Here is a 5144-nt window from a genome sequence, read left to right as displayed (position 1 = left end):
CGGATTCGTTAACCACAGCGCCATGATGGAAACTCCAAGACGGGTGTATTTTAAACCAAACTCACCACTTGGTTTGAAGATTCACTCACTACAGGAGGCTGCACAGCGACGCATTTAAGATCCTGGCCTCTGTATCCACATGACCCAGCAGTTTCACTCCGAGGTATCTACCTACCCAAGAGAAATGAAAACACATCCACACAAAAACAAACACGCACATTCAGACCAGCATTATTCGTAAGAGCCAAACAGTAGAAATAATTCAAATGACCATTAACTGATGGATTAAACACAATGTGGTCTGTCCATACACAAGACTATCACTCAGCAGTGGAAAGGAAGGAAGTTCTGATACATGTCACAGCATAGACAAACCTTGAAAATATTGAGCCGGTCACGAAAGATCACAGGCTGTGTGATTCCATGTGTATGCAATATTCGGAATAGACCAATCTGTGAAGACATAAATAAAGCGGATTAGAAGTTACCTGAGACCGGGAGCTCCTGTCGTGGCTCAGTGGTTAACGAACCCAACTAGTAGTCACGAGGATGTGGGTTCGATCCCTGGCCTCGCTCAGTGGGTTAAGGATCCAGCATTGCCGTGAACTGTGGTGTAGGTCGCAGATGTGGCTCAGACCTGGTGTTGCTGTGGCTGTGGTGTAGGCCGGCAGCTACAGCTCTGATTCGACCCCTAGCCTGGGAACCTCCATATGCTGCAGGCATGGCCCTAAAAAGACAAAGAGACAAAAAAGGGGGGGGTTCACTGAGACTGAGGGCGGAGGTTGGGGACAAAAGGAATTGCGTGCCAGGGAGACAGGAATTCTTTTTGGGGTGCTGAAATTGTTCGCTAATTGGTGTGGTTATAATTGTACAGCCCTGTGAATGTACCAGAAGCCATTGAGTGATACCCTTTATTAATTTGTTTATTATTTTTTAAATTTTTAAATTTTTTAATTTTTTCTTTTTTGGCCGCCTCCGTGGCATATGGAAGGTCCCAGGCCAGGGGTCGAATTGGAGCTGCAGCTGCCAGCCTACACCACGGCCACAGCAGTGCCAATCCTTAACCCACTGAGCAAGGTCAGGGATTGAAGCCACGTCCTCATGGGTCCTAGTTGGATTCATTCCCACTGAGCCACTATGGGAACTCCCTCCCCTTATTTTTAAAAATTTACTTCATTAATTTTATTTTTTATTTTTTGGCTGAGCCCTCAGCATGCAGAAATTCCCAGGCCAGGGACTGAACCTGAGCCACAGCAGTGACAACACCAAATCCTTAACCCCTAGGCCATCGGGCAACTCCTGAATGGTACCCTTCAGATGAGTGCATTGTGCGACATATGAATTATATCTCAAAAAAGCTGTTTGGAGAAAAAAAAAGGATCTTGGCCTCTGAATCCAAACCGCCTGGCTTGAATCCTGCTCCACCATCTATCAACTGTGTGATCTGGCGGCAAGTTACATGGACCCTCTGGGCCTCATTTTTCTCTTTTCTGAAATGAGAATGATAACATTTCTATCCTCATAGGGTTATGATCAGTTATGTAAAGCATTGCAAACAGTGCAAAGTGCATAGTAAACCCTCCATGAAGGTTAACTAGTACTGATGTTATTACTAGTCACACATATCTCCCAGGTCATCCCTAGCTGGTTTTGAGACTCAGGAAGCTGTCAGAAGGAAAGAGAGAAAGAAAGAAAGAAAGAGGGAGGAAGGAAGGAGGGAAGGGAGGGAGGCAGGGAGGAAAGACAGAAAGAAGAAAAGGAAGAAAGAAGAATGCTTGGAAAGCATGGAGTCAGAAGCAGGTGGATATTCTCGTGGATACGTCATCTGACCTTGAAAAGCCCTTCACCCACTCATTTGTCAAAGTCATGACTACGTGCCAGGCACTGTTCTAAGTGCTGGGAAGGCAGCAATGACCAAAATAGATTCAATTTCCTGTTCAGATGAAGCCTTGTATCCTAGTGGAGAAGACTGATAATGAACAAATAAACAAAATATAGCAGACAGAGAACAGCACTCAAAAAAAAAAAAAGGGGGGAAAAAAAAAGCTAGCAGATAGTGACTGGGGGTATGTTAGGTTGGGGGTCAGGGGAGTCCTCTCAGAGGAGGGATATTCTGATTATGAAATTCCCTGGGGAAGGGATTCTGGCTGTGGGAATCAAAATTGCAAAGGTCCTGAAGCAGAAATATACCAGGTGCGTTGGGGTGAAAGAAAGAAGGCCAGGGTGGCTGGAGCAGGCTAAGCAGCAAAGGGGGAGTGATAGGAAGAAAGACAGGAAATATAAGCAGGGATCAGATTATATGGGGCCTTGCAGGCTCTGTGTGACCGCCAGCCTCCAAGATGGGCTCTAGTGACACCTGCCTCTTGGTGGTCACCTCCTGTGTGGTCCCCTCCCTTGCTGAAGAGGACTGTCTTGTGTAAACCATGGGGCATCCTAGAAATGATGGGCCATGACTCCAAGGACAGGTGACAAAAGACATTGGGGCTTCCGCCATTATTCTCCCTGAGGTCATTGGCTTTGGGAGAAGCCAGGAACCATGTCCTGAGGCCACTCATCCAGCCCAATGGAGGGCCCATGTGATGAGGGAGGAGCCAAGTGCTCCTGCCAACAACCAGCATTAACTTACCAGACACATGAGCCAGACCCTTTGGGTCTTGCAGCCCCGGTCAAGCCTTCAGATGATTGGCCAGCATCTTGAGGGCAACCTCCTGAGAAACCCCAGAGTCAGAATCATGCAGTCAAGCTGCTCCAAGATTCCCAACCCATAGAAGCCATTGGAGATAAAAGATGCTTATTGTTTATAAAATACCAAATTTGGGGGCAGTTTGTTACACAGCAATAGATAACTAATACATCATAGTAGGGACCTGAGATTTTCGTCTACGTATGATGATGGGAAGCCATGCAAGAGCCCCCTGGTAACTATGCAAAGGCTGGATTGGCCGGGGGCGGGGGGGAGCCAGAGAAGAAGCAGGGGCCTAACGAGGAGCTGTTGCAATAGTACAGCAGGTGTTGCTAGCGGCCTGGACCAGGGTAGTAGCATTGGAAATGAGAGAAGTAGAAAGATTCGGGTTGTAGATCGGAGCTACAGCCCACAGAACTCACTGATAATTGAATATGGAAAGGGAAGGAATCAAAGATAACAGGTTCGGGCTGGAGTAGCTGGGTATTTGCCAGGGCCCCTTACTGCAAAGAAGGGACTGGAACAAGGAAGCTGTCACAGGAAGAGGCTATGAACTTGGCTTTGGTTGTGTTACACTGAGATGCCCGTTCGACCTCCAAGGGGAGGTGTCAAGTAAAAACTGAGTACGTGAGGAGTTCCCGTTGTAGCTCAGTGGGTTAAGAACCCGACATAGTGTCTGTGAGGATGCGGGTTCCATCCCTGGCCTTTCTCAGTGGATTAAGGATCCGGCGTTGCCACAAGCTGCAGCGTAGGTCATAGATGCAGCTCTGATATGGTGTGGCTGTGACGGGTGTAGGCCTGCAGCTGCAGCTCTGATTCAACCCCTAGCCTGGGAACTTCCATATGCTGGAGGTACGGCTGAAAAAAGAAAAGAAAGAAAGAAAATAGACAAAAAGTGAGTAAGTGAATCTGGGATTAAGAGGAGAGATTAAGACGGATCAATGTGTGTGAGTCACCAGCCTACACAAGGTATTTAGGACCCTAAGACTCAGTTTGGCCAAGTGGAGAGAGAGGAGAGATTCTAGCAGAGAAGAGAGCCCTCCCCAAGGCAATATCCAGGGGCTGATGAGAGGTGGAGCTAATAAGGAGGAGGCAGGAGGTGAGCCAGAGCGACCCAGAGCCAGCAGAAAAAAAAATATTCTTAAGAGAGAGGAGAGGGCCAAGAATTAGCTGTTTATGTTCCAGGAAGCATGTCTCCTATCCTATATCGTCCTGACTGCTCATGGACAAAGAGCACGCCTCTGCAGGATGTTTTACTGTTTCTTTAATGCTTTCCATCCTGTCTGACTAATAAAGCCCCCTCTGTAGATAAGCCAAGGTTCTCCAGCCCCTGGGAGGAAGCTGGCTGCCTCTCCCATCAGCATATCTACAGGTTAAAGGACCCCGTGACAAACATGTAAATGTAGTTCAGATATCAGCACAGGGCCTCTTTGGTCCTCTTCCATCTGGATGACTTGAACTTGAACTCCATTTAAAAGAATTCTCACTTCCCAGGCAGGTGCCAAAGATGGGGGAGGGGCAGCAGGTGCTTCTGCTCCTCGGCCAAGGCCACCTCCCGGGCTACCTGGAGGCCATGGTTGCTGAGCAGGTGCTTCTGGGCCAGAAGGGGGTGGTTGTGTGCTATGAGGGCATCAACATTTCTGGCAATTTCTACAGAAACAAATGGAAGTACCTAGTCTTCCTCCGCAAGCGGATGCGCACCAACCCATCCCGCGGCTCCAACCACTTCTGAGCCCCAAGCCACATCTGCTGGTGGGTGGCGCAGGGCGTGCTGCCCCACAAGACCCAGCCTGGCCAGGCCACCCCAGGACCTTCGGATGGTGTTTTAGGGGGCCCTGCCGCCCTATGACAAGAAAAAGGGGATCGTGGGTCCTGCCGCCCTCAAGATGGTGCACCTGAAGCCTACAGGGAAGTTTGCCTACCTGGCTCATGAGGTTGCCTGGAAGTACCAGGCAGTAACCACCATCCTGGAGAAGAGGAAGGAGAACGCCAAGGTCCATTACTGCAAGAAGCAGCTCATGAGGCTACCGCCGAAAAGGACATTGAGAAGAAAATTGACAAATTCGCAGAAGTCCTCAAGACCCATGGATTCCTAGGCTGAGCCCAATAAAATCGACTCTTTACTCTTTAAAAAACATTTTTTAAAAAAAGAATTATCTACAGGATCTTTTGTTCTCATGATCTCTTCTGCCTCCCAGCAGAACTGGTGTACCTCAGGGATTCTCCCACAATCCCACCGCAGTAGTTCCTGTTATTCATATCCCTACCCCTTAACTTTCACTAAACCCACCACTCGCAGAGGCACCTACATATGTAGATATCGCTATTGAATGAATGGGGAGATGCAGGGATTTACATTGCAGAAACACAAGCAACTTTACATTTTTTCTTTTTTTCTTTTTCTTTTTTGGCCATACTTGTAGCATGCAGAATTGCTCCACTAGGGATTGAACCTATGCCA

The 5144-nt window shown here is 48.1% G+C and overlaps 1 pseudogene; it reads left to right on the top strand.

The window, feature by feature from the left end:
• The first annotated feature begins 4190 nt into the window (after positions 1 to 4190).
• Positions 4191 to 4784, top strand: LOC125114998 (60S ribosomal protein L13a-like; annotated as a pseudogene).
• Positions 4785 to 5144: the final 360 nt, after the last annotated feature.

The sequence above is a fragment of the Phacochoerus africanus genome, chromosome 14, assembly GCF_016906955.1.
Source record: "Phacochoerus africanus isolate WHEZ1 chromosome 14, ROS_Pafr_v1, whole genome shotgun sequence".
Classification (NCBI taxonomy): domain Eukaryota; kingdom Metazoa; phylum Chordata; class Mammalia; order Artiodactyla; family Suidae; genus Phacochoerus; species Phacochoerus africanus.
This window is presented reverse-complemented; position numbering and strand designations above follow the sequence as displayed.